This window comes from Mustela erminea, chromosome 2, assembly GCF_009829155.1.
Source record: "Mustela erminea isolate mMusErm1 chromosome 2, mMusErm1.Pri, whole genome shotgun sequence".
Taxonomy (NCBI): Eukaryota; Metazoa; Chordata; class Mammalia; order Carnivora; family Mustelidae; genus Mustela; species Mustela erminea.
In genome coordinates, this window is record NC_045615.1 from 53,860,182 (window position 1) to 53,887,826 (window position 27,645).

Here is a 27,645-nt window from a genome sequence, read left to right on the forward strand (position 1 = left end):
AACAAGTGGGTTGGAGTCGTGAAAATGAAAGGGACTATACTATAGCTCATGCTGTCAGAGACAGAATGAGGAGCAGAAAGGGCTTTATGGATCATTATAAGAATTGGGCTCCAGGGACGCCTGGGTGGCTCAGTTGGTTAAACATCTGCCCTTGGCTCAGGTCTTGATCCCAGGGTCCTGGGATGGAACCCCATGTTGAGCTTGCTGCCCAGCAGGGAGTCCACTTCTCCTTCTCCCCCTGCCCCTTTCTTGGCTTACTACGCAGTTACTTACTATGTGCTCTTTCTCTCAAATAAATAAGTAAAATCTTAAAAAAAAAAAAAAAAAGACCTTGGGCTTTTATGTCCTTTTGAGTAGAAGATGCATTACACACACACACACACACACACATTTTAAAGTAGACTTGAAAACCACTGTAGAGCCCAATATGCATCTTGAACTTGACCCTGAGATCAAGACCACAGCTGAGATCAAGAGTCAGACACTCAACCAACTGAGCCACCCAGGCGCCCCTATTATCTGATATTTTTAAATGACTGCTTTGGCTTCTTTGTTGAGAATAGGCTAATGCTGACAGTTTCAAGCAGGAAAACATGAATAGAAGGTTACTGAACTGATACAATCTTCATCTCTCCTATGTTATAGGTCATTATATTTAAGTGTTTACTGACCATGTTCACTTGGCTATAACACAGTTCATCGTGTTCAAAGACTAACTGCCTCCTCACTTCCCAACTCCCTATTCCAGAGCTGTTCTTTTCTTTCTAAATCTCTATCTTGGCAAAGACTCATCTATCCAAAAGAGGAGCCACCTCTGACTTTTTCAAAGCTTGAATTTTTTAGAGCAGAATAAGGTTCACAGCAAAATGGAAGGAACAGAGATTTTCCATATATTCTCTGCCTCCATGCATGTATAACCTTGCCCATTACCACCATTCCCCACCAGAGTGGTCCGTTGTTACAACTGATGAAACTGCATTGACACATCATAATTACCAAAGTTCATAGTTTACAGTTCAGTCTTGGTACTGGAGATTCTGTTGGCTTGAACATGTGTATAATGACATGTATCCACCATTATAAAGTCAGGCAGAGTGTTTTTTTCTAACCTAAAAATCCTTTGTCCTCCACCTTTTCATCCCTCCCCCACCCCTTCCCCCACCCAAATGCAGATCTTTTTACTATCTCCACAGTTTGGCCTTTTCCAGAATGTCCTATAAGTGGAAATATATAGTATGTAGCCTTTTTAGAATGACTTCTTAGTAACACACATTTAATGTTGATAGCTTATTTCCTTAGTGCTGAATCAATCATGTTCCCTTATCTTGATGTACCATAATTTACCTACTCATCTTGATTTTTTCCAAGTTTTGACAATTATGAATAAAGCTCCAAAAATATCCTGTGAAGATTTTTGTGTGGGCATATGTTTTTCAACTCTTGTGGGTAAATACCAAGAAGGGATTTCTGAGTCTTGTAGTAAGAATATGTTTGATTGTGTGAGAAACCACCAAACTGTCTTTCAAAGTAGCTGTACCATTTTGCATTCTCATCAGCAATGAATGAAAATTTCTTTTATTCTGCATCCTTACTAACATTTGGTGGTGTAAGTGTTCCAGATTTTGGACATTCTACTAGATGTATAATGGTATTTCATGGTTGTTTTAATTTGAATTTTCCTGATGACACATGGTGTGGAGCACCTTTTTTATATGCTTATTTGTAATCTATGTGTCTTCTGTGGCCCATTTTAAAAAATGGGTTTGTTTACTTATTGCTGAATTGTAGGAAATTTTGATTAATAGTCCTTTATTAGATGTGTCTTTTTTTAAAATTTTTTATTTTTTATAAACATATATTTTTATCCCCAGGGGTACAGGTCTGTGAATCACCAGGTTTACACACTTCACAGCACTCACCAAAGCACATACCCTCCCCAATGTCCATAATCCCACACCCTTCTCCCAAACCCCCTCCCCCAGCAACCCTCAGTTTGTTTTGTGAGATTAAGTGTCACTTATGGTTTGTCTCCCTCCCAATCCCATCTTGTTTCATTTATTCTTCTCCTACCCACTTAAGCCCCCATGTTGCATCACTACTTCCTCATATCAGGGAGATCATATGATAGTTGTCTTTCTCTGCTTGACTTATTTCGCTAAGCATGATACGCTCTAGTTCCATCCATGTTGTCGCAAATGGCAAGATTTCATTTCTTTTGATGGCTGCATAGTATTCCATTGTGTATATATACCACATCTTCTTGATCCATTCATCTGTTGATGGACATCTAGGTTCTTTCCACAGTTTGGCTATTGTGGACATTGCTGCTATAAACATTCGGGTGCACGTGCCCCTTTGGATCACTACGTTTGCATCTTTAGGGTAAATACCCAATAGTGCAATTGCTGGGTCATAGGGCAGTTCTATTTTCAACATTTTGAGGAACCTCCATGCTGTTTTCCAGAGTGGCTGCACCAGCTTGCATTCCCACCAACAGTGTAGGAGGGTTCCCCTTTCTCCGCATCCTCGCCAGCATCTGTCATTTCCTGACTTGTTGATTTTAGCCATTCTGACTGGTGTGAGGTGATATCTCATTGTGGTTTTGATTTGTATTTCCCTGATGCCGAGTGATATGGAGCACTTTTTCATGTGTCTGTTGGCCATCTGGATGTCTTCTTTGCAGAAATGTCTGTTCATGTCCTCTGCCAATTTCTTGATTGAATTATTTGTTCTTTGGGTGTTGAGTTTGCTAAGTTCTTTATAGATTCTGGACACTAGTCCTTTATCTGATATGTCATTTGCAAATATCTTCTCCCATTCTGTCAGTTGTCTTTTGATTTTGTTAACTGTTTCCTTTGCTGTGCAAAAGCTTTTGATCTTGATGAAATCCCAATAGTTCATTTTTGCCCTTGCTTCCCTTGCCTTTGGCGTTGTTCCTAGGAAGATGTTGCTGCGGCTGAGGTCGAAGAGGTTGCTGCCTGTGTTCTCCTCAAGGATTTTGATGGATTCCTTTCGCACATTGAGGTCCTTCATCCATTTTGAGTCTATTTTTGTGTGTGGTGTAAGGAAATGGTCCAATTTCATTTTTCTGCATGTGGCTGTCCAATTTTCCCAGCACCATTTATTGAAGAGGCTGTCTTTTTTCCATTGGACATTCTTTCCTGCTTTGTCGAAGATTAGTTGACTGTAGTGTTGAGGGTCTATTTCTGGGCTCTCTATTCTGTTCCATTGATCTATGTGTCTGTTTTTGTGCCAGTACCAGGCTGTCTTGATGATGACAGCTTTGTAATAGAGCTTGAAGTCCGGAATTGTGATGCCACCAACGTTGGCTTTCTTTTTCAATATCCCTTTGGCTATTCGAGGTCTTTTCTGGTTCCATATAAATTTTAGAATTATTTGTTCCATTTCTTTGAAAAAGATGGATGGTACTTTGATAGGAATTGCATTAAATGTGTAGATTGCTTTAGGTAGCATAGACATTTTCACAATATTTATTCTTCCAATCCAGGAGCATGGAACATTTTTCCATTTCTTTGTGTCTTCCGCAATTTCTTTCATGAGTACTTTATAGTTTTCTGTGTATAGATTCTGTGCCTCTTTGGTTAGGTTTATTCCTAGGTATCTTATGGTTTTGGGTGCAATTGTAAATGGGATTGACTCCTTAATTTCTCTTTCTCCTGTCTTGCTGTTGGTGTAGAGAAAGGCAACTGATTTCTGTGCATTGATTTTATATCCTGACACGTTACTGAATTCCTATATAAGTTCTAGCAGTTTTGGAGTGGAGTCTTTTGGGTTTTCCACATATAGTATCATATCATCTGCGAAGAGTGATAATTTGACTTCTTCTTTGCCCATTTGGATGCCTTTAATTTCCTTTTGTTGTCTGATTACTGAGGCTAGGACCTCTAGTACTATGTTGAATAGCAGTGGTGATAATGGACATCCCTGCCGTGTTCCTGACCTTAGCGGAAAAGCTTTCAGTTTTTCTCCATTGAGAATGATATTTGTGGTGGGTTTTTCATAGATGGCTTTGATGATATTGAGGTATGTCCCCTCTATCCCTACACTTTGAAGAGTTTTGATCAGGAAGGGATGCTGTACTTTGTCAAATGCTTTTTCAGCATCTATTGAGAGTATCATATGGTTCTTGTTCTTTCTTTTATTGATGTGTTGTATCACATTGACTGATTTGCGGATGCTGAACGAACCTTGCAGCCCTGAAATAAATCCCACTTGGTCGTGGTGAATAATCCTTTTAATGTACTGTTGAATCCTATTGGCTAGTATTTTGTTGAGTATTTTCGCATCTGTGTTCATCAAGGATATTGGTCTATAGCTCTCTTTTTTGATGGGATCCTTGTCTGGTTTTGGGATCAAGGTGATGCTGGCCTCATAAAATGAGTTTGGAAGTTTTCCTTCCATTTCTATTTTTTGGAACAGTTTCAGGAGAATAGGAATTAGTTCTTCTTTAAATGTTTGGTAGAATTCCCCCGGGAAGCCATCTGGCCCTGGGCTTTTGTTAGTTTGGAGATTTTTAATGACTGTTTCAATCTCCTTACTGGTTATGGGTCTGTTCAGGCTTTCTATTTCTTCCTGGTTCAGTTGTGGTAGTTTATATGTTTCTAGGAATGCATCCATTTCTTCCAGATTGTCAAATTTATTGGCGTAGAGTTGCTCATAGTATGTTCTTATAATAGTTTGTATTTCTTTGGTGTTAGTTGTGATCTCTCCTCTTTCATTCATGATTTTATTTATTTGGGTCCTTTCTCTTTTCTTTTTGATAAGTCGGGCCAGGGGTTTATCAATTTTATTAATTCTTTCAAAGAACCAGCTCCTAGTTTCGTTGATTTGTTCTGTTGTTTTTTTGGTTTCTATTTCATTGATTTCTGCTCTGATCTTTATGATTTCTCTTCTCCTGCTGGGCTTAGGGTTTCTTTCTTGTTCTTTCTCCAGCTCTTTTAGGTGTAGGGTTAGGTTGTGTACCTGAGACCTTTCTTGTTTCTTGAGAAAGGCTTGTACCGCTATATATTTCCTCTCAGGACTGCCTTTGTTGTGTCCCACAGATTTTGAACCGTTGTATTTTCATTATTATTTGTTTCCATGATTTTTTTCAATTCTTCTTTAATTTCCCAGTTGACCCATTCATTCTTTAGAAGGATGCTATTTAGTCTCCATGTATTTGGGTTCTTTTCAAACTTCCTTTTGTGGTTGAGTTCTAGCTTTAGAGCATTGTGGTCTGAAAATATGCAGGGAATGATCCCAATCTTTTGATATCGGTTGAGTCCTGATTTAGGACTGAGGATGTGATCTATTCTGGAGAATGTTCCTTGTGCACTAGAGAAGAATGTGTATTCTGTTGCTTTGGGATGAAATGTTCTGAATATATCTGTGATGTCCATCTGGTCCAGTGTGTCATTTAAGGCCTTTATTTCCTTGCTGATCTTTTGCTTGGATGATCTGTCCATTTCAGTGAGGGGAGTGTTAAAGTCCCCTACTATTATTGTATTATTGTTGATGTGTTTCTTTGATTTTGTTATTAATTGGTTTATATAGTTGGCTGCTCCCACGTTGGGGGCATAGATATTTAAAATTGTTAAGTCTTCTTGTTGGACAGACCCTTTGAGTATGATATAGTGTCCTTCCTCATCTCTTATTATAGTCTTTGGCTTAAAATCTAATTGATCTAATATAAGGATTGCCACTCCTGCTTTCTTCTGATGTCCATTAGCATGGTAAATTCTTTTCCACCCCCTCACTTTAAATCTGGAGGTGTCTTCGGGCTTAAAATGAGTTTCTTGGAGGCAACATATAGATGGGTTTTGTTTTTTTATCCATTCTGATAGCCTGTGTCTTTTGACAGGGGCATTTAGCCCATTAACATTCAGGGTAACTATTGAGAGATATGAATTTAGTGCCATTGTATTGCCTGTAAGGTGACTGTTACTGTATATGGTCTCTGTTCCTTTCTGATCTACCACTTGTGGGCTCTCTCTTTGCTTAGAGGACCCCTTTCAAGATTTCCTGTAGAGCTGGTTTGGTGTTTGCAAATTCTTTCAGTTTTTGTTTGTCCTGGAAGCTTTTAATCTGTCCTTCTATTTTCAATGATAGCCTAGCTGGATATAGTATTCTTGGCTGCATGTTTTTCTCGTTTAGTGCTCTGAAAATATCATGCCAGCTCTTTCTGGCCTGCCAGGTCTCTGTGGATAAGTCAGCTGCCAATCTAATATTTTTACCATTGTATGTTACAGACTTCTTTTCCCGGGATGCTTTCAGGATTTTCTCTTTGTCACTGAGACTTGTAAATTTTACTATTAGGTGTGACGGGGTGTGGGCCTATTCTTAATTGATTTTGAGGGGCGTTCTCTGAACCTCCTGAATTTTGATGCTCGTTCCCTTTGCCATATTGGGGAAATTCTCCCCAGTAATTTTCTCCAGTATACCTTCTGCTCCCCTCTCTCTTTCTTCTTCTTCTGGAATCCCAATTATTCTAATGTTGTTTCGTCTTATGGTGTCACTTATCTCTCGAATTCTCCCCTCGTGGTCCAGTAGCTGTTTGTCCCTCTTTTGCTCAGCTTCTTTATTCTCTGTGATTTGGTCTTCTATATCACTAATTCTTTCTTCTGCCTCATTTATCTTAGCAGTGAGAGCCTCCATTTTTGATTGCACCTCATTAATAGCTTTTTTGATTTCAACTTGGTTAGATTTTAGTTCTTTTATTTCTCCAGAAAGGGCTTTTATATCTCTCGAGAGGGTTTCTCTAATATCTTCCATGCCTTTTTCGAGCCCGGCTAGAACCTTGAGAATTGTCATTCTGAACTCTAGATCTGACATATTACCAATGTCTGTATTGATTAGGTCCCTAGCCTTCGGTACTGCCTCTTGTTCTTTTTTTTGTGTTGAATATTTCCTTCTTGTCATTTTGTCCAGATAAGAGTATATGAAGAAGCAAGGAAAATACTAAAAGGGTGGCAACAACCCCAGGAAAATATGCTTTAACCAAATCAGAAGAGATCCCAAATCGTGAGGGGGGAGAAAGGGGATAAAAAGAGGTTCAAAAAGGAAGAAAGAAAAAAAAAGAAAAAAGAAAAAAAAGAAAAGAAAAGAATTATAAAAAAAGAAAATAAATAAGAAAAATATAAAAAAGAAAAAATATATATATCCGATAAACTAGTTAAAAAATGTTAAAAAAGAAAAAGGTAAAAGTTAAAAAAAGAAATTTTACCAGAAGGCGAGAAAAAAAACAAAAAATGAAAAAGAAAAAAAAATTAAATTAACTGCAAGACTAAAAAAATCACAGGGAAAAAGCCATGAGTTCCGTGCTTTGCTTTCTCCTCCTCTGGAATTCTGTTGCTCTCCTTGGTATTGAAACCGTACTCCTTGGTAGGTGAACTTGGTCTCTGCTGGATTTCTTGTTGATCTTCTGGGGGAGGGGCCTGTTGTAGTGATTCTCAAGTGTCTTTGCCCCAGGCGGAATTGCACCGCCCTTAGCAGGGGCTGGGGTGAGTAATCGCTTGGGTTTGCTTTCAGGAGTTTTTGTTCCCTGAGCGCTTTCCGTAGAGTTCTGGAGGACGGGAATACAAATGGTGGCCTCCTGGTCTCCGGCCCGGAGGAGCCGAGAGCCCAGGGCCCCACTCCTCAGTGCGCCCTCAGAGAACAGTGCCCAGTTACTCCCGTCTGCCTGACCTCCGTCCGCGCTCCGAGCTCTCATAGCCTGCGACCGGTTCAAGGTAACACCGAGCTGTGAGCTTACTGTCGGCTCTGTCTCTGTAGCCGGCTTTCCCGTTCCAATATCCGCAAGCTCTGCGACACTCAGACACCCCCATCCTTCTGTGACCCTGCGGGACCTGAGGCCATGCTGACCCTGCGTGGGCTTCGCCCCGGTTTAGCCTCTGGAGCGATGTCCCTCAGCGGAACAGACTTTTAAAAGTCCTGATTTTGTGCACCGTTGCTCCGCCGCTTGCCGGGAGCCGGCCCCTCCCCCCGGGGTCTATCTTCCCGTCGCTTTGGATTCACTTTTCTCCGCCGGTCCTACCTTTCAGAAAGTGGTTGTTTTTCTGTTTCCAGAATTGCTGTTCTTCTTCTCTTCGATCTGCCGATGGATTTTCAGGTGTTTGCAATCTTTAGATAAGCTATCTAGCTGATCTCCGGCTAGCTGAAGTAGTCTCAGCCTGCTATCTCCGCCATCTTGACTCCTCCCTAGATGTGTCTTTTGCAAATATTTTCCCCTAGTCTATGGCTTGTCTTCTCATTCTCTTGACATTGTCTTCTACAGAACTTTTAATTTAAATGAAATCCAACGTATCAATTATTTTTTTTCACACATTGTACCTTTGGTGTTATATCTAAAAGTCATTGCCATACCCAAGGTATTCTACGTTTTTCCTATTTTACCTTCCATGAGTTTTATAATTTTATGTTTATTTATATTTAGTTCTGAGTTAATTTTTGTGATGGGTATAAGGCCTTTGTTTTGATTCTTCTTCTTCCTCTTCTTCTTCTTCTTCTTTTCTGCATACAGGTGTCCAGTTGTTCTAGCACCATTTTTGAAAAGACCATCTTTGCTACATTATACTGACTTTATCCCTCCATCAAAGATCAGTTCACTGTACCTATGGGAGTCTGTTTCTGGGTTTGCTATTTCCCTCCATTGATCTGTTTGTTTATTCCTTCTCCAACACCACGTTGTCTTGATTAATATAGCTTTATAGTAAGTCTTGATAACAGGTAGTGTCAGTCCTACAACTTTGTTCTCTTTTAATGTTGGTGTTGACTATTCTAGGTTTTTTTTGCCTCTCCTTATAAACTTCAGTATCACATTGTACATAGTCACAGAATAATGTCCTGATTGGGATTGCACTGAATCCTTAGATAAAGTTGGGAAGAACAGATACTTTGTCAATATCAAGTCTTCATACCTTTGATTCCTCATGTGTTCCTTACATTTCAGTCAAATTGAAGATAAAACCTTTAAGTTCTTCTTAGTAGCACATAACAATTATTTTAATTTTGTCCACTGAAAAAAGGGTGAAAATATACTCCTATATTAGGGTTCTTTCTAGTGTTAAAGTTAATATATCTGAGGTCCCTATTAGATGGTAAATGTTCAATAAGTAATAATAATACTTCCTTTAGAACACATGCTTTCGGGAAGACAAGGGAAGGGATTTAACTGGTTCATAGTTTGTTTTTTTTTTTTAAGATTGTATTTATTTATTAGAGAGAGAGTGAGTGAAAGAGAGAGAGCAAAGCAGGAGAAGAGGCAGGAGGAGAGGGAGAAGCAAGCTCCCCACTGAGCAGGGATCCCGACACGGGGCTCATCCCAGGACACAGAGGTCATGACCCGAACCAAAGGCAGACACCCGTGGTCCATAGTTTTTATTAGAGCTTTGTCTTTGTGTTGTACAGTTTTATGGGTTTTGCCAAATGCATAATGCCGTGCACCTACTGTTCCATATCATGCAGAATAGTTTCTCTGCCTTGAAATCCGCTGTGCTTCATCTACTCATCCTCCACCCCTCCCAAACTTCTGATGACCACAGATCTTTTAGTTGTCTCTATAGTTTTTGCCTTGCCCAGAATGTCATATACTTGGAATCACACAGTGTATAGCCTTTCAGACTGGTTTCTTTCACTTAGCATTTGAATGGATGGTTCTAATGGAGTCATTGTCCGGATTTTCAACTTCCACATAAACTCTTTATTAATATTGATCTGGCTAAAAGCAATGCTTTATTCATAACAATCTTATTCTTAACTTTACAAAAGAAAGGTACTCTTTCATCCTTCCTAAATCCTATCATGGTACATTGCCCTGCAGTCATAGATAATTTAACAATTAAAAAAATTTCAATTAATACCTTGGATTTTAAAGCTTTGTATTTCAGTAAAACACGCACAAGGTTAAAAAAAAAATACCTTGGATTTTTGTTGGAGAGAAGTATGATAGAGTAATAGAGTAAACAACGAAAGACTTACTTATAAAATACTTTGGATGAAAATTTTGTGAGAGAGTGAGATTGCAGTAAAGGTCAGGAAAATAAAATAGTAATGTAGAATTTTCATGTAGCGTTTATTGGGACACCTGAGTGACCCATTTGGTTAAGCAGCCAACTCTTGATTTCAGCTCAGGTCATGATCTTATTGTGAGACTGAGCCCTGTGTTGGGCTCTGCACTCAGTGGGAGTCTGCTTGAGATTCTCTCACCCTCTGCCCCTCCCCCCATGCCCTGCTCTTGCTCTCACTCTCTCTCCAAAAAAGGAGTTAAAAATTTATTATTTAAATAGACAAATTATTAATTATTATGGATTTATAATCCATTGAGTATTCTTATAAGTTTTACTTTAAAATGTTAGTGTATTAATAGGGTAGAGATTAAATTCTCTGCAGGTACTTATTTCACCACAGATGAAAAATAGTCAATGTTAACTTGCTAATGTGTGAGTAGTTCCATAATTTAAGTCTTTTAAGGATCTGTAAGCAAAAATAGTTGAAGACTGCTAGCATGATGTATAAAACCTATGTTTTTAAAACCTCATATATAAAACCTATCATCACTTTTATCCTTCTAGTCTTTAAAAAAAAAAAAATTAACCATTTCCTGCTCTGCATTGTATGCTCCAGCAAGAAAAACTGCTTGAAGTTCTATACCATGCTTTTTCCTGCCCCTTTGTCTTTACTGTATCATTCTTTCCCCATGTTTGCCTCATTGCCTTCTGCCTTGCTATCATGTACGGAAGTCTTGACTGAGGAATTCCCCAAAGAACCCCCTCTTCATATTGGGTGCTCTGCCTGCTCTCCAGTACTTCTTACCACTCTCTGCTAGTTTTCGTTGTCCCAGGAACACGGTTTTGTCATTAGCTTGTTTTTCTCTGATATTGAGGTGTAAGGTCTCTGAGAGTAGAAACTATGGTTTATCTTTGCCTCCTCAGCAGTTAGCTGTATACCTCTCCTAGAAATAAGTTAATTTATTGGGAAGATATTAATTATTGAATGCAACAAAGATGGATTTCAGTTGTTAGAAAGTTAGTTTCTGCATATAACATTTTTCTGGGAGTCAAACCTTTGTTTTATGCTAGTTAAATTTCCGGCTGTAATATTTGCTCTTACTGGTAAGGTTTGCAGTAAAATTTCACATGAAGATAGGATTCTGAACATAAAAATGAGTTTAACAATCACTCTTATAATAGAAGGAGCGAAGATTGTGAGCAGTAAGAGTAAGGCAGACTCTAGGTTTGGCTCTGCTGCAAACTTGTCATGTAACTGTGGATAAGTTAACCGGCCTGGGGGGTCAGTTTTCTTATCTGTAAAATGAGTAAGTGGCCAGATTATTTCTAAGGTTTTCTTTACTCTTGATTTAATCTCAGACAAAATTTTAGTAAAACAAACATATAATAATTCTAGGGCAAGAAGAATAGAAAATATGGATTTGATTTATTTTTTAATCATTCATACTGTAGACATTATATGTGGTGTGTGTGTGTGTATATATATATATATATATATATATATATATATATATATATATAAAATGCTGACCTTGCACATATCACCTGCAAACGATATAGAGTCACGACTTATATTTTATCCTTAAACTAAAAAAAAACTAAAATAATTCAAATTGTCATGATTGAAAATTTAGAATTAGTTAATAGAATATATTGAGTCATACAATTTTCAGATACATAAATTTATCTGATTAATCTTATACGTTCCAGTGCATTTCTATCATTCTGGTGTTTGAGCTTACCTGTGTTGAAACATTTCTTTACAACCAATTACTCAGTTACTACAGCCTTACTCAAAGAGAAGCAAAATTAAAAACAATTATAAAAATGCTTGCCTCTGTTTGGGCCATTCATAATATATAGTACTTCAGTTTTACAAAGCTGGATTGAACCACATTTAGGTGTAACTTTCATAAAGGGCTTGAAGTGATGTTGTTTGGCTGAAACAAAGGCAAATGTTTCCTTTCTTGTCTTTCACTTCACCCAGCCTCCCCTCCCCCTTTTCTTCACCTGCTCAAGAAACGCTATTTCTTCAGACAAACCTCATAATTGCCCTTCTGTGCCTGGTTTGGGCCTCAGGCAAAGCCCATAGCATCTGTAAAGCTGGCAGCAAAATGGTATTTCCAGGCAGGCACAGGGTTGCTGGGTAGTGAGCCAATCCACAGCTTTGTCTGAGCAGCTGAGAACTTTGCCGGAGTATTACCACGGTGTTCAGTAACACAGACCTGTGCCATGAGCAACTAAAGCACCGAGCAAGTGTCAGGGTCAATATTTATAGACCACTACGTAGCTGCCTTGCAGAGAGAGAAAACGGGAGAGAAACACGCACACAGAGGGCAAGGAAAGACAGACTGCAGTGGGGAGAACAGTAATTTCCAGCATTTTTGCTTAAAACAATTCTTTTTCACTGTCAGGTTCAAACTTCTGCTGAATCATAACCATTCAACGCTGAGCTATGACAAGAGAGGAAACAAAAAGTTAAACGAGCCAGCCTGCCGTAAGTGAGAAGGTAAGTAATTAGCCAGTTCAGTCTTGCTTTTACTCGTAAACTCCCTGTCCCTGTTGGGTGCTCTGCATCAGTGAGCAAAGGGCTGTGTGGCATGTTAAGCTAGCCAGGAGGGGCTGCCTGCTGTTTAAGAATGTTCTTGGTGGCCGTGTAGTGCTGTGTGTTGCTCTTGAGAATGCTGTGTCCTTTCAGGATACCCTGAAATACGGGGGTTGGGGGTGGGAAAGGTGCTCTACCACTGACTCGTGTTGTGTCCCATCAGCAAGTTTCTGTTTCTTCATTCCGCCAAACCTGAAGTCTTCTAATGGGTAAATTCCTGTTTGCTTTTGTATCAGGATTAAAGCAGGACTATATTATTGAGTTTACAGTCGTGAGTGGTCCAGAAATGGAATAGGGGAAAAGTTCAGATGAACATGTGAAAATGTAGTAAAAGCCTTGTCCGTGTAGGCGCTGTGATTGCGAGCAATGTAGGTTCTTTTTAAAAGCGAGCCATGTCCCTTTGACAGTGCATGATAGTGAGTCAAGGGCTAGCTTTGGGAACAGAGAGAACAGGGAGTGGTGAGAAGTGAGAACAGTCTTAGGAATCCAAGATGCAAATCAGCATGGGGAGAGTTTCTCTGTCCAAGGGACTTGCTAGTTGGTTCTTTACAAAAAGCGATTCCCTACTACATTCATGAAATGAACATGTCTTGGGGCATGTAGGTCGTTTGTTTTTCTTTCATTGCATTTAGCACTTTGACATGTTTCTCCGTGTGTTCCCAGTGTTGTGGGATGTTCATTTATTTGTCGTCATTTTGTATAGCCCAGGTTAACATTAAAAGCAGTGGTACTGAAGATGACAGAAAGAGATGGTTTTCCTCTATTTTTTGATTTAGAATGCTCACACAATTTATAAACTATATGGTTTATGTCTAGTACACATGGCATGGAAGGTAAGTATGTTGCTCTGCTGGAAGGATGGCATTAACTAGGTGAAATTTATCTACTGACATAGTGAAAACTTCCCTATTGTTGGTTTATAAATTGTGGTACTATAAGCATTAGCATGATATTTAAAATTTTTAGGTTGGGTTATAGATGCTGATTATAGTTCCAAAGGGTTTTCTGTATTACATGTTTAAGTTAAAAACAAAGGTAATACTAAATTTTCTTGCAGAGCTTAAGCAGTAGATACAAGGAGATACCAAAAGAGATAGAAGGAAAAGCTAATACTCTGGCACAGATTTTGTGTTAGGGTTAGTGTTCAGAAACTCGCTCATCTAAAATAGAGTAAACCACATCCAAAACAGCAGGTGGAATAGGCCTAAATGAAAAGTAAATATCTTAAGATGAGGCTGATCTTTATAGAATATCACTTTTGTTGAATCTCATATAATTTCCCAAATAATGCAGAATGTTTCAAAATCAGTTCTATTAATTCAGGAATGCTTTATGGGTATTTTCACATCTAAATTTCAACTGTGTTTTAATATTCATTTAATGCTTATTTTAGCCTCTGAATCAAGCTTTTTCTTTGTTCAATTTCTGCCTACCAGTTTCTTAATGGATTTGATTTAGATTTTGAACAATATGTTTATTTTGAAAATGCAACTTTGATTTGTCTAGAATGGGCATTTCTCAATTAAATTTTTCTTTGCTACTCCCTTTGAGTAATGATAATCAAGATTATAACTTCAGTTCTTTATTCAATATCTTTTGTTTGTTCACTTTACCTGTTGCATAAGTACATACTACTTTCTTACACTTTTTTTTTTTTTTAAACTGGCTTTATTTTTATTCCTTCTGGTATCTTATTTCTGGAGTACCCTGTGAAAACTTTGGGCAGAAAGCAGGCCAAATTAAATTAGTACAATAAAAAGAAACTGAAGAAAGTTGTCCCTTTAAACAAGAAAGCAAAGAGAATTGTGACTTTGGTTGACAGTGTCTAAAATGGAATGTATTTTGGTTGAAGGCTGTTTGAGCATTCTAAGACTTGAGATACTTTCTCAATTTTTTTGGGGGGGGGCTTTAATGTCAATCCTGATAGTGGTTATTTATCATATCTATAAACAACTTTTATATACAGGTGTTTTATATATAGGCATATTATAAAGAAAGAAGATAATACCTTTTGTATCATGTGTTAACTGTCTCTTGAAGTAAGATGAGTGGATTTAGCTTGAAATGCTATTATTAACCTCCTATTCTACCAGTCCCTCTGCTACATTATTACCCTTAGAAGGATCAGTCTCCCACTGCAGTGAACACTTTGCTTTCCTGCTAACGCTCTCTGGTCCCTGGCTCTCTGTTGCTCATAGATAAAGGTCAGTCTTGGCACAGTGAGCTCCTTCGTGACTGAGCTGATACTTCAGTTCTGTATTGGTCTTTTGCTTTTCTTCTGGGCTGTTTCCATACTACTCTTGCTTATCCACAAGAGTATTCCCCTTCCCTCTGTTTCATGCTCTAGCAATATTGAACATCTGTGTTTCTCAGAAACAATCTATACTGTTTTGCGCCATTCTGGAGTTGTTTATGTTGCTTCTATCTTGAAAACCATCTTCGTGATCTTTGCCTTTCAGCTTCAGTGAAGGCGTCCCTGCTGCTGGACCAGTCTCTGCTTCTTTAGTTTGGCCTCTGGCATATACCTCTGTCAGTATTTAAGACTTTGCAAAGTCTTATATGTTTTGTGCTTTTTTATGCACATGAAGTTGTAAGCTACATGTCGTCAGGTTTTAAATCTATTCTTTGATATTCCTGTAGGACCTAGAGTTTATAGTAGACACTCAAGAACTTGAACTGAAGAAAAACCTTCATTATATTTATTTTAAACCCACTTTTCTTTATAGACTTTTTATTTTAATGCATTTCACAACTTTGACTAATTACATTGAAGGAAAACCCCCTCAAGTAAATGGTAAAGGCTTTTGAAAGACTAGCAATGTTTTATTTTATTTATTCATTTATTTATTTACTGAAAGATTTTATATATTTATTTGACAGAGAGAGTGTACATGCAAAATTGAGGAGGAGGGGGAGAGGGAGAAGCAGGCTCCCTGCTGAGCAAGGAGCTTCATGTGAGCCTCGATCCCAGGACCCTGGGATCATGACTTGAGCCCAAGGCAGACGCTTAAACCACTGAGTCACCCAGGTGCCCCAAGACTAACAATGTTGTAAAAAGTTACTTTGTTTCTCTTACTACCACCAATCATGGTAGTCTGTGTATGGGTGTTTTTCCATTCCAGATGTCTATTAAACCCATAAAGTTATATTTGAATAATAAAATTCAAAGTTGTATTGATTAGCATATACAAATTCAGGATATATAGCTCAAAAATGTTGCTTAATTTGATGAACTCTATCAACACAATCAGCTAGTTGCTGTTCTCACATGGACTCCTATGATAAATTAAATGATGTCCTAGCAAACTGAAGATGGTGTTATACCTTTCAAAAAGCCCAGAGAGAATATCTGGAGAGACGGGGTCCATCTTCCTCTATCCTAGAAAATTACAGCATGGAATGTCTCCCAATGTGACTGATGAAGATATACTTCCTAATTTTACCTTCTATTACAGAGATAGTGATTTAAGGAAATAAGAGCTAGTGACTTAAAAAATTTTTTCAAACCTGAAGAGTGATATTCCATTTCAGTCAGAAGAATTTGCTCCTCAAAACAGAAATGTTGAAAGAAAAGGATGTCAACGTTTAAAAAAGTAGTTGCGAAATATCAGCTGTTTCTTTTATTTTGATAGCAAAAACAAAATTTATTTTGTCTTTGTGTTTTATTTCCCCACCAGACATGGAGTACTTACTTTGTATATGAAATATTTTGATTATCAGGAACAAATATAAAGCTTTATACACAATCTAGAGTAATTGACAACTTTTCTTACTTTGATTTTTACTTATTATACGCAACTAGTAGTTTCCACTACTGTGGAAATCTTATAAACATCTTCTGCACATCAAATATGACCCTTTTGTTTCTTTAACCTTGAATTGCATCTGTCTTAGGAATGAAAATAAGATTGATATTTTCATAAGAGCACTTAGAAGACTTTTAATTGTTTGAAATGAACCGTAATTCAATCTGGAATTTCTCTTCAGTTTTATTTTGCCCACATACCTGTCCTGTAGTTAAATAGGTATGGGAAAGGTGTCTCAAGGGTTATGATTATAGATTACATGTCTCACTGGTGTATCAAATAATCTTAATATTATAAAACTAAAAGGGCGTGTCTCTGTGTATGTGTGTTTTATTTTTTTGTCATGGAACAGAAATGTACTTAATTCCCATCAGCCAGTGATGAGAGAAACCCAAGCTTGACTCAGTATTAAAAGATTATAGCAAAACAAGCCAATAGAAGCCAAAAATACCCCCACCCCATCAAAGAGATAGAACAAGTTTGTGGTTGGAGTGAGGCGTAGAGGATTTTGCCAGTATGTTAAAGTCTTATTTTGTTATTATTGGCAGCTTACCTTTCCAGTAAGTATTTCTATATAACTATGCATGGCATAGAATTCATAGAACACGAGAGCAGAAGAATAAATTAATCATGGAAGTTGAACCTTAGAACTCTTCTACTTTACCTATTTCACTTTATAAATATGGGTGAATGTGGCAATGTAATTGTCAAACATCAGCTTTTTAAGTAACTAGTTAAAATTTTGATTAAAAAAAGAAAAAAAAGAAATGTACAATTTAAGGCCAGTATTTTATCCCTGTGGCTCTTCCAGTCTCTCTGTAATTGTTTTATTTTTATTCTGTATATTGCATCTAAAGCCCAAGTTGTCATAGCTCTGTGTTTTGTATTATATTAGACTCCTTTGCATTATTGCGTGATTCCTGAAAGTTAAAGCTAATAATTATTGGTGGGATATAGTACTTTTCTACTCATAACCATAGTTCATATGTGTGTGTATATGTATGTATGTTACTAATATTATCTTTAAAGATCATATTTATTTGGGAGAGAGAGAGAGAGAACAGGTGTGGGGTGGAGGAGCAGAGGGAGGGGGAGAAGCAGGCTCACTGGTGAGCAGAGAGCCAGACACAGGACTCAATCCCTGGACCCCAGAATCATGACCAGAGCTGAAGGCATGTGCTTAACTGACTGAGTCACTCAGGAATCTTATATTTTAAATGACAGATATCCTTTCTAGCTTTCCCGATTTCCCCCATTGTCTCTGGTTGTGTACCACCAGATTAAAACCCCATAACTGTTCTCCTTTTCAGTACAACACAGCACATAATCCTGAAGCAAAAAATAGAAACTGTAAAAACAAATTTTTCTACATTGATTATATCTAAAGGATTCTAATAGGAAATACATGGTTATATTTTGTTTTATAACTTTGTTTTTAAGTTATTTGTTCTAAATTACGTTGGAAAAATCTTGATTAAAACAAAAGAACCAGGGTACCTGGGTGGCTGTCAGTTAAGTGCTGGACTCCTGATTTAGGCTTAGGTTCTAAGCCCCGCTTAAGGTTCTCTGTCTCTCCCTTTTCCTTAGCCACCCCCCCCCAACAAACAAACAAAACCAATAAAGAGACCCCAAAAGAACCAGATGTGATTTTCCACATTACATTGACTTTTTTTGACTTTTTCTGGGGCTCTTTTAAAAATATAAACAATTAAAGGGGCACGGTGGGGCAAACAAGCTCTTTTGTTCACCTCATCTTCCAGTAAGACTTTGCTCCTCTCTTCCTGTCCCCTGCACTTCCAAAGAAATTGGGGCTCTTTGGGTCCTTCCATTCTTATTAATATTAAGGCCTCTGGAAAAAAAATCACTTATGTACTTAAGAAGGAAAGTGTTCTTGAGCAAATAGTTGAAGGTTGTTCCAATCCTCAGCCTATGATTTCTCTTTTTATCTCCTTCATAGCAAAATAAAAATGACAATCTCTACCCACCTCCCCAATCGGAAAAAAGCCTGATTAACTCTTAGTGAACCTTTCCTCCCAGACTGATATTATTTATCTTTTCAAACTTTTCCTAAGAGATTTATAATTTTAAAATCTTTTGTAAAAAGTGATACTTTAATTTTTATTTTTAATTCCCAATGAACTTGAATCTGAAGGAATTGTTATAAACATTTTATTCTTTATCATTGTTCTATTTATATACTTATTTTTTTTCAGAGGTGTTATTTCTCACTGGTTTAGAAGAGTTCTTTTTTTAAAAAAAGAACCAAAAGATCTTGATTCTTTAAAGTTCTATTAGTTGTAACTGTTTTCATAAGGTTCTGTTACTTTTCAGTTTTCTTTTATATGTTTTGAAGCATAAGTATGTTTTAAAATCTTTTTATTAAATCGAATCAATATTTTCTCCATCTTCTTCGAAACTTAGAAAAACTCTTATATCCAGAAATAGGAAGAATCTTTTTCTAGGTTTTATGGTTTAATTTATTTAACTGTTAATGCTGTGATACACAAGGACTTTATTAAACAAGTACTTCAATTTTTTTGTTGAATCATTATTCCCCTTTCCCACTTTTTGTGAAGTCACTTTTATCTTGTACTTTTATGGTACGAATTTAAATCTTTGTATTACCTCTTAATTTATATTGAATTTGAAATTTTATCTCTGTGGAACAAAAGTTCATGTTTTTAAAAATTTTTAAATTCGGCTATAGTTGACACACAATGTCACATTAGTTTCAGGTATATATAGTGATTCAGCTTCTCTGTGCTTTTTTGCTGTATTCACCAGAAGTGTAGCTACCATCTGTCACCGTACGTTATCACAATTTCATTGACTATGTTCCCTATGCTATGCCTTCTATGTTTCATTTCTGTGACTTATTCATTATGTAACAGGAAGACTGCATCCTCCACTCCCTTTCACCCATTTCACCCATCCCAGAGCCCCTGTTCCTTCTGGCAACCACTTGTTTGTTCTCTGTATTTTATAGGTCTGGTTCTTTTTGTTTATTCATTTGTTGTTTTTTGTTTTTTGTTTTTTTTTAGATTCCACATATGAGTGAAATCATATGGTTTTGTCTTTCTCAGTGTGAGAAAATATGCTAAGTATTCATTTAACATAATACCCTCTGGGTCGATCCATATCATTTTGTAAATGGCAAGATCTTATCTTTTTTTATAGTTGCACAACATCCCTGTGTGTGTGTGTGTGTGTGTACAAATACATACCACATCTTCCTTTAACATTCATCTATCAGTGAACATTTAGGTTGCTTCCATATCTTGGCTATTTTATTTGCTTATCTAAATTTTTATATTCATTTCAGTATAGTTCACATACAGTGTTATATTAGTTTCAGGTATAAAATGTAGGGATTCAACAATTCTATACATTAAGCATTGCTTATCAAGATAAGTGTATTCTTTTTACTCTCTCTCTCTCTTTTTTGGGTGGGGAGCATAACTGGAAGTGGTGGGGAGCACAGGGAGAGAGAGAATCTTAAGCATTCTCAAAGTCCAGTGTGAGGCCTGACATGCGGCTCAATCTCACCACACTGAGATCATGACCAGAGCTGAAATAAAAGAGTCAGATGCTTAACTGATTGAGCCACCCAGGTCCCCACGGTAGGTGTCCCCTTCACCTATTTCAACTATCCCCCTACCAACCTCTACTTTGGTAACCATCAGTTTATTATCTATAGTTAAGAGTCTGTTTGAGGGTTTTTTTTTTTTTTTTTTTGGCTTGTCTCTCTTTTTCCTTTCTTCTGTTTTGTTTCTTAAATTCCATATATGAGTGAAATCATATGGTATTTGTCTTTCTCTGACAGGCTTATTTTGCTTACCATTATATTCTATAGATCCATCCATTTTGTTGCAAATGGCAAGATTTCATTCTGATATTGAACATCTCTTCCTGCATCTGTTGGTCATTTTTTTGTCTTCTTTGGAGAACAATCTCTTCATGTCTTCTGCTCACTTTCAGTTGGATTATATGTGTTTCTTTTGGTGCTGAGTTAAGTTCTTTATATATTTTAAATACCAACCTTTTATATTTTGACTATTTTAAATAATGCTGTAGTAAACATACAGAAGCATATATCCTTTCAAATTAGTCCTTCCGTTTTCTTTGTGTAAATACCTAGTATTGGAATTATTGGATTATATGGTTTTTCTATTTTTAATTTTCTGTGGAACCTCCACAGGTTCCATCGTGGCTTTCCATCATGGCTGCACGAATTGACATCTCCACCAACATTGCATGAGGATTCCTTTTGTTAAATGTGACTTACGCATTGGAACACATTAGAACATTGTTGAATTTAAGTTGCATGCTCCCTGAAATTACTGGAGACAAAAGGATTTGAGTATATTACTCGTAGTAAAGCAGACCTAATAAGAATACAATTTTGTGTGAGTGAGAAATTATACATTAATAATAGTTACCATTTTTCACGGGTTTCTAGATATATACCTGGCATCCTACCAAAAAATTTAATATGATTTCAATTAATCCTTTTAACATACCTTTGAATGACTTATTCTGGTTTCTTTTTTTTAGGGTAAAGAAACAGAGACCCCCAAATGTTAAGTAGCTTGATTAACCTTACCTAGCTAACAACTGATAGGTTCATGATTTAAATTTAGCTCTGCCCAAAGTTCATCTTTTAAGAAAGCATTGTCAATTAGAGAAATTATGCTTTTTGCCATAAGTGATAATAGATGTGCGTCTATAAAAGTCTGGTACAAAGAACCTTCCCAGCTTGCATCCATTTGTGGAAAAATGAGGTCAGGAACAAGGATTTTCGAAGTATAGAGACAAGTCAATAAAATCAGTGATACAAGGAGTCTCTTACTATTTAGGATTAGCATTGAAGATACCAAAATCGTAGGATGGACAGAAATAATCCTATATTTTTAAATTAGTTCAGAAACAGCTAAAAAAAAGTCTTTTAACTTCTTCAGATTTTAGTACTTCTATTGGTGTTATCATTTTCTTCCATTGCAAGCCAATTTATACTTCAGCTCTCCGTCCTATGCATAAGACATAGCACCACTCCCTTCCTCACATACCTACTCATGACCTTGGCAGGAAAACTGACAGCAGCCAGCTCAGCAAGAAGCGACTGTTCCATCTGGGTTCTTGTTTCTTAAACTATAAGTTTCATTCAGGGAAGAAATAAATCTACCATACTGGCATGTTTTGCTATCATCTCTATTTTAAGTTACTCGGTTAAGAGACTCACAGTTGTTGCTGTGGTATAAAACTTTTCTGGTATTTAAAGCAGGAAAGGAAATCCTAGATATTTTGGCATGATTAGAACTTAGTACTTGTACACTAAATGGTTACCTGAAATGATGTAAAAGAGGATAACTTAATTTGCTATGGATATACATGCCTTATAAATAGTTTGTGATTATATATGTACATGTGTGTTGATCTATATATAAAAGTTTATACCAAGACATCATTTATAATCTTAATTGTTATACATTCGGTCACCATGAAGTAACTTGTTTTGTTTTCCTCTTTAAGTCAAGACAAACAATTTTGCCTTAAGATAATATAGGATTTTTTTCTTTCCTTGGGTCACTCTGCTCTTGGTTGATACATTGGTATGTATGTGGTAAGATTTACACTAAAGTCCATTGGGGTTTTTTTCTATAGCCCTGCCTGGGAACACTTGAAAATAAATTAACTTTACCTAATAAGCGGATTGTTGTATTATTGCTTGGAAAATTATGCCTGAGTTAGTATCTGTATTAATGAATAGTCTTAAATATTCTAAGTCATTCACATATATGAGTCCTCCTTTTTTCAATCTTTTTTTTTTTTTTTTTAGTTTTCTGCTTTACTATAAAGATGATTAGAACTACACATTGTATAGTTGGGACAAAAATCCATATATAATTTCATACATTAATTCCCCAGGTAAATATGTCTTCTTTTTGTAAAAGAACTGACTTCAGGGGCTCCTGGCTGGCTCAGTGGGTTAAGCCTCTGCCTTCGGCTCAGGTCATGAGCTCAGGGTCCTGGAATCGAGTCCCACATCAGGCTCTCTGTTCAGCAGGGAGCCTGCTTCCCCCTTCTCTCTCTGCCTGCCTCTCTGCCTACTTGTGATCTCTGTCTCTCTTTAAAATAAATAAAATCTTAAAAAAAAAAAGAACTGACTTCACTCAGAGTCACTCTTGTTCATTTCTTTCTATGCCAATTTCAGCTTCATCAGTAAATTAATGTATCATTATTCACAATAGTAGTTTAGCTTACTAACCTTGAAATTTACTTCTGTGTTTATTGCCAGAAGCTTGTTGATAAATCGAACTTGACAATAATAGAGAAGGAAAGCACGGTGACCTAGGCTGCTCTGTTCTACTGAAGTGATCTACAGTTCTTTGAATGTGTCAATTTTTGTTTGTTTATTTGTTTTAAATTAGCTAACATACAATGCATATATCTTGAGTTACTCATTCATACTCCACATTTAATCTTTAAATTATTATTGGTAGAAATAGACAATTATTTAGAATGATTTTTTTTCCCTTGTACTGTTGTAGTCTAAAGAAGCTTGGTGCAGCTCCCAAAACACAATGGGAACTTAAACTCTGTCTGCTGAAACCATGTGTTCTTAAATAAGGGAGCTGGTTTTGTCATATTTTTTTTTAAAGATTTTATTTATTTATTTGACAGAGAGAGATCACAAGTAGGCAGAGAGGCAGGCAGAGAGTGAGAGAGAGGGAAGCGGGCTCACTCGATCCCGGGACCCTTAGATCATGACCCAAGCCAAAGGCAGCGGCTTAACCCACTGAGCCACCCAGGTGCCCCTGGTTTTGTCATTTTCAAAATGACAAAAGTTGTTCTTTCACTGCATGATCCCTCAGTAGAAAAGAAACATGATACTTACACTAAGATGATTTCAATGTCTTAATAGCCAGAATGCATATGATTTACCTAGAGGATGAGAATCAATTTTTAAAATTTTGGTTAGATTTTAGAGATATTTTCTGTGATATATATGTTTCTCTTTATTAACTATATATTATCAGTGGTGTTAATTAATGCTTTTAGAGACATTGAGCACATTTCATGCAGACTCACAGATGGCCAGTTGACCTTCGTGCTTTGATCCCATACTTACTGTAGGGTTGTTCATTTCTACATGTAGGGCACTTCAAAAAATTGGCTGACCTGGGATGACCTGGAGTGCAGCACAGAACAACCATCCAGCCAGGAGTACAGCAGGCTACCGGCCGCTTCTCGATTTCCCTTCTTGTCCCTTCACCCCACCCCTTATTACCATATTCCTGCTCTCTCTTCTGCCTCCCTTTCCTGCATTTGCTGGTTTTGTTTTTTTTTTAATCTTTTTCATAAATGTTTGTTGCATCTCTGCCAGTTACTTATCATGCCAAATTGTTACTGATATGTTTTAACGTCAACATTTTCTGTATCTGTCGTCTTCCATCTATCATTCAGTTATATCAGAAAATTTCTTTGTGCAACTTGAAGAAAATCTTTCCAATTTTAACAGAAATATTAATTGCTGGGAAGTAAGAGAAACTTGTATCATAAAATGTTAAAGTGCAGTTAGTATATTGCAAAATTTCTGTAAAGTCATTTATTCTTTTGTACTTACCGGTGACTTAGTCAACATTCTGCATTAGATATTTGTATACATGATAACAATCTCATTTAAACTTTATAATAACTCTGTGGAATGTTTTTTGTTACCCCTATTTTAAAGAGGAGGAAATGGAAATTCAGGGAGATCAAATAATCATGCCTAAGATCACACAGCTTGGAAAGCACATGTGTGATTGGAACCCAGCTCTTTCAGAGCCTAAAACCTTTATAGTATAGTGTATGACTTTCTTTAAAAATAGAGAATTTCAGTGGTCTACTCCTACACCTTTAGAAAGGGTGGGAAGTAGCACAGCAGCAAAACTGCTCCCAGTGTGATAGCAGCCCAGATCAGAGCACAGCAACTCCATTCCCTATGAAGAAGTCAGGGCTCTGTTGGTATTTACAAACCAAAAGAGTAAATCTTAATTTTAGTATATTATTCTTATTTCCTTCGTATTTTTTCTTCCTTTTGTAATTTTATCAAAGTTTTTTAATGCAAAGACGTAACAAAAGAAATACGTAGGAAAGTACATTCTTCCAAATAAGTCCACATGATACCCTAAAATGTGTTTGCAGCAGATGATTAAATCCTCATCAGCAGTCTGTACATATACCCTCTTTGATTTCAGTTAGACTCAGTACACTCTGTCATTAGTTATAAATCACACTGGGATGGGATGACGTTTTAAATTGTGCTTTTACAAAAACATTTTTTTTTATATTGTTTGGAGAGTAGTTACTTGTAGATTAACTTCTTACCTTTGTCTTGCCCTGCTTTTCAGGAACTTTATTAGAAACAATGTAAGGCAGGAAATGACATTTAAACAAATACATTTATTTTTAGTCTAGTTAAGGATCTTGTTTTTTTAAAAAGGAGATGTGGAAGAAATGAAAACTGGATAAAATTGACTTCAGGAATTATCTGTTGATTTTTTTTTCCCATGACCGTCCTAGCCCCATATTTGTAAGATATAATTTAAGGTTATTCTAAATTTTAACCCCTTTTTGAAAATGTTTTATATTTCAACAACATTTCCACACCCAGTGTTTCTTTTGATCTTTTGCTCCCCCAAATGCTCTGAAGCAAGTATATGAATTTTATGAATGGAGAGATTATAAGTGAGGGTGGGGTGAAGATCCCAAACTGAAAAGTCAAATATTTTGACCTTAACAAAGTAGTTATTAAAGTTGATTAGTTTATAGTATATGAAAACATGAAGAAATAAATATATAATTATGTGATAACCCATTCCAGACACTGGCAGAAATAATGAATAGCAGGTGCAAGTCATTTAAGGAAAGAAAAATTATGAGAGTGTTGATATTGAGAAAAATGTTATGAATTTAATTTAGTTGTTTCTGAGATGGAGAAAATTTAATATGATTTTAGTGACAGAACACCTGTAGTGAGCTTGTGGAATTATGTGGGAGTCTAGTTGAGAACCACTGAATTATCACAAAAAAATTCTTAATCAGTATGTAGGGTAACAGTAATATTTTCCTAAAGGTTTTCATAAGCTGTATTGGTATGTCAATAAAGAGTTTATAAGGAACACAGACCAGTTTAAATAAACTACTGAATGTTGTCCTACACTGTATGGGGTAAAGTGATGACAGCATGACTATGGAGAGTTATGTAAACTATGAACAAGTCATAAAAATGTGAATGGAGTGAATTTATCAAATTGGTTTTCTTTTCACAGCACTCTCTTTTATTTCTTCTCTCTCTCATCTCTCATGTAGTGACACATTGTAGGCTTCAGCTTCTTGAAGCATCTGTCTATGACACACACCACCAGCCTATGGTCCCAGAGAGCCGTGAATCCACGCTGCCAACATAACTTGTGATAAGCTGTCCATATGGAAAATTAAAAACAATCCATACTCCCCTCATTCTATAAATAGAAATAAATACTGTGTAGAAGAAGGCCTCAATTATGAAAAATTATACTTTAAAATATTTAGAAAAGAATATGTTTATTATTTTAGGGTAAGACAGGAGTTTCTTCAACTAGGTATAAGAGTAAATGATAAAGAAGATTAATAAATTCAACAACATTAAAATGAAAAGAATTTATTTTAATCAAAGGATTCTCTAAAAGCCAGAAAGGCTGAAAATTGGTTTAGTGTACAGAAAATATTAAGGATCCTATGAATTAATAAGAGAATTAAAATCAGCCAGTATAAACATGAACAGGAATTAAAAAGAATATTCACATAGTCAATAAACACGAAAACTTGCTGAGCCTCGCTGATAGAGAAATGTAAATTAAAACTAGAGTGATACGTCATTTTATACTCTGTTGTTAAAAATATAAAAGTCCGAAGTATACCAAATGTTGGTGTGAATATGAAGCAACAAGAACTCTCATACACTGTTAATGGGAATGTAAACTGGTACAACAAATTTTAAGTTACATTTGAACCAAATATATTCTTTTGTTCAGCTGTTCTAATCCTACAAGTATATACTATAGAAAGTCTTGCTTGTATGTCTCAGGAAATAGGTTCAAGATTTTATTTTGTACAAGATTTTATATATGTAGCCTTGTACATAATAAATAGCAAAAACATAAAAAATGCATTCTGGAAACAACCAGAGTGCAGAATGGATAATTAAAGGAATATTTGTATACAGTGGAATTACCATATATTATGAAAGTGAATGCATCTCAGCTACCTGTATGAATCCCCAAATCATAATGTTGAATGAAAAAAGCAAGTCACAAAAAAACACAAGGAACAGGATTCCAGCATAAAAACTTTGATTAGAGGCAAAACTAATATATTTTTGTGAAAGATTAAAACAAAAGTGAGGATACTGATTCTGTCTAAAAGGAGGGAAGGAGTTGTGTTCAGGGAGGAGCCCAGAGAGCCTCAGTGATGTATAAGTGAATGATCATTAAAAATATTAGAATTAGCATTATTAAACAGCTACATGTATTATTATTTTTCATTCCATATGTTATACCTTCTGTCCCTGTGACAAAAGTCTGTATCTCTCGTTCCTCTTTACTTATGGGCCCTTCCCCCTTCTCTCCTTCCCTCTGGCAACTGCCAGTTCTCCGTGTTTTTATGAGTCTGTTTCTGTTGTTTGTTTGTTTTTTTTATTACACATATAAGTGAAATCATATGGCATTTGTCTTTCTCTGACTTACTTTACTTAAAACAGTACCTTTTAGATCTACCCATGTTGTTGCAAATGGTACGTTTTCTTTCTTTTTTATGGACGAATAATATTCCACTGTGTGTGTGTGTGTGTGTGTGTGTGTGTGTGTGTGTGTGTACACATATATACATACCACATCTTCTTCATTCATCTATCTATGGATACTTGGGTTGCTTTCATATCTTGGTTATTGTCAACAATGCTGTAGTAAACATAAGAGTGCATGTATCTTTTTAAATTAGTGCTTTCCTTTCCTTTGGGTAAATACCAGTCGTGGAATTACTGGATTATATGGTAGTTTGGTTTTTAGTTTTTTGAGGAACCTCCACACTCTTTTCTACAGTGGCTGTACCAGTTTGATCCCACCAATAGTGCACATGGGTTCCCTTTTCTCCACATCTTTGCCAACACTGGTTATTTCTTATCTTTCTGATTTTAGCTATTCTGACA

At 36.5% G+C, this 27,645-nt stretch overlaps 1 protein-coding gene across 6 annotated transcripts in view; it reads left to right on the forward strand.

Annotated features, from left to right (window-relative positions):
* The window catches only part of BMPR1B (bone morphogenetic protein receptor type 1B), a 395,494-nt gene that overhangs the window by 228,609 nt on the left and 139,240 nt on the right, over positions 1-27,645 (forward strand). For 5 of the 6 annotated variants that reach the window (XM_032332935.1, XM_032332934.1, XM_032332938.1 and 2 more), the window contains exon 2: positions 12,419-12,513. The gene's annotated coding sequence lies outside the window, so the exon portion shown is untranslated. Of the gene's footprint in view, positions 1-12,203; positions 12,514-27,645 lie in introns of those variants that run through there. The other variant, XM_032332937.1, reaches the window with a different exon arrangement.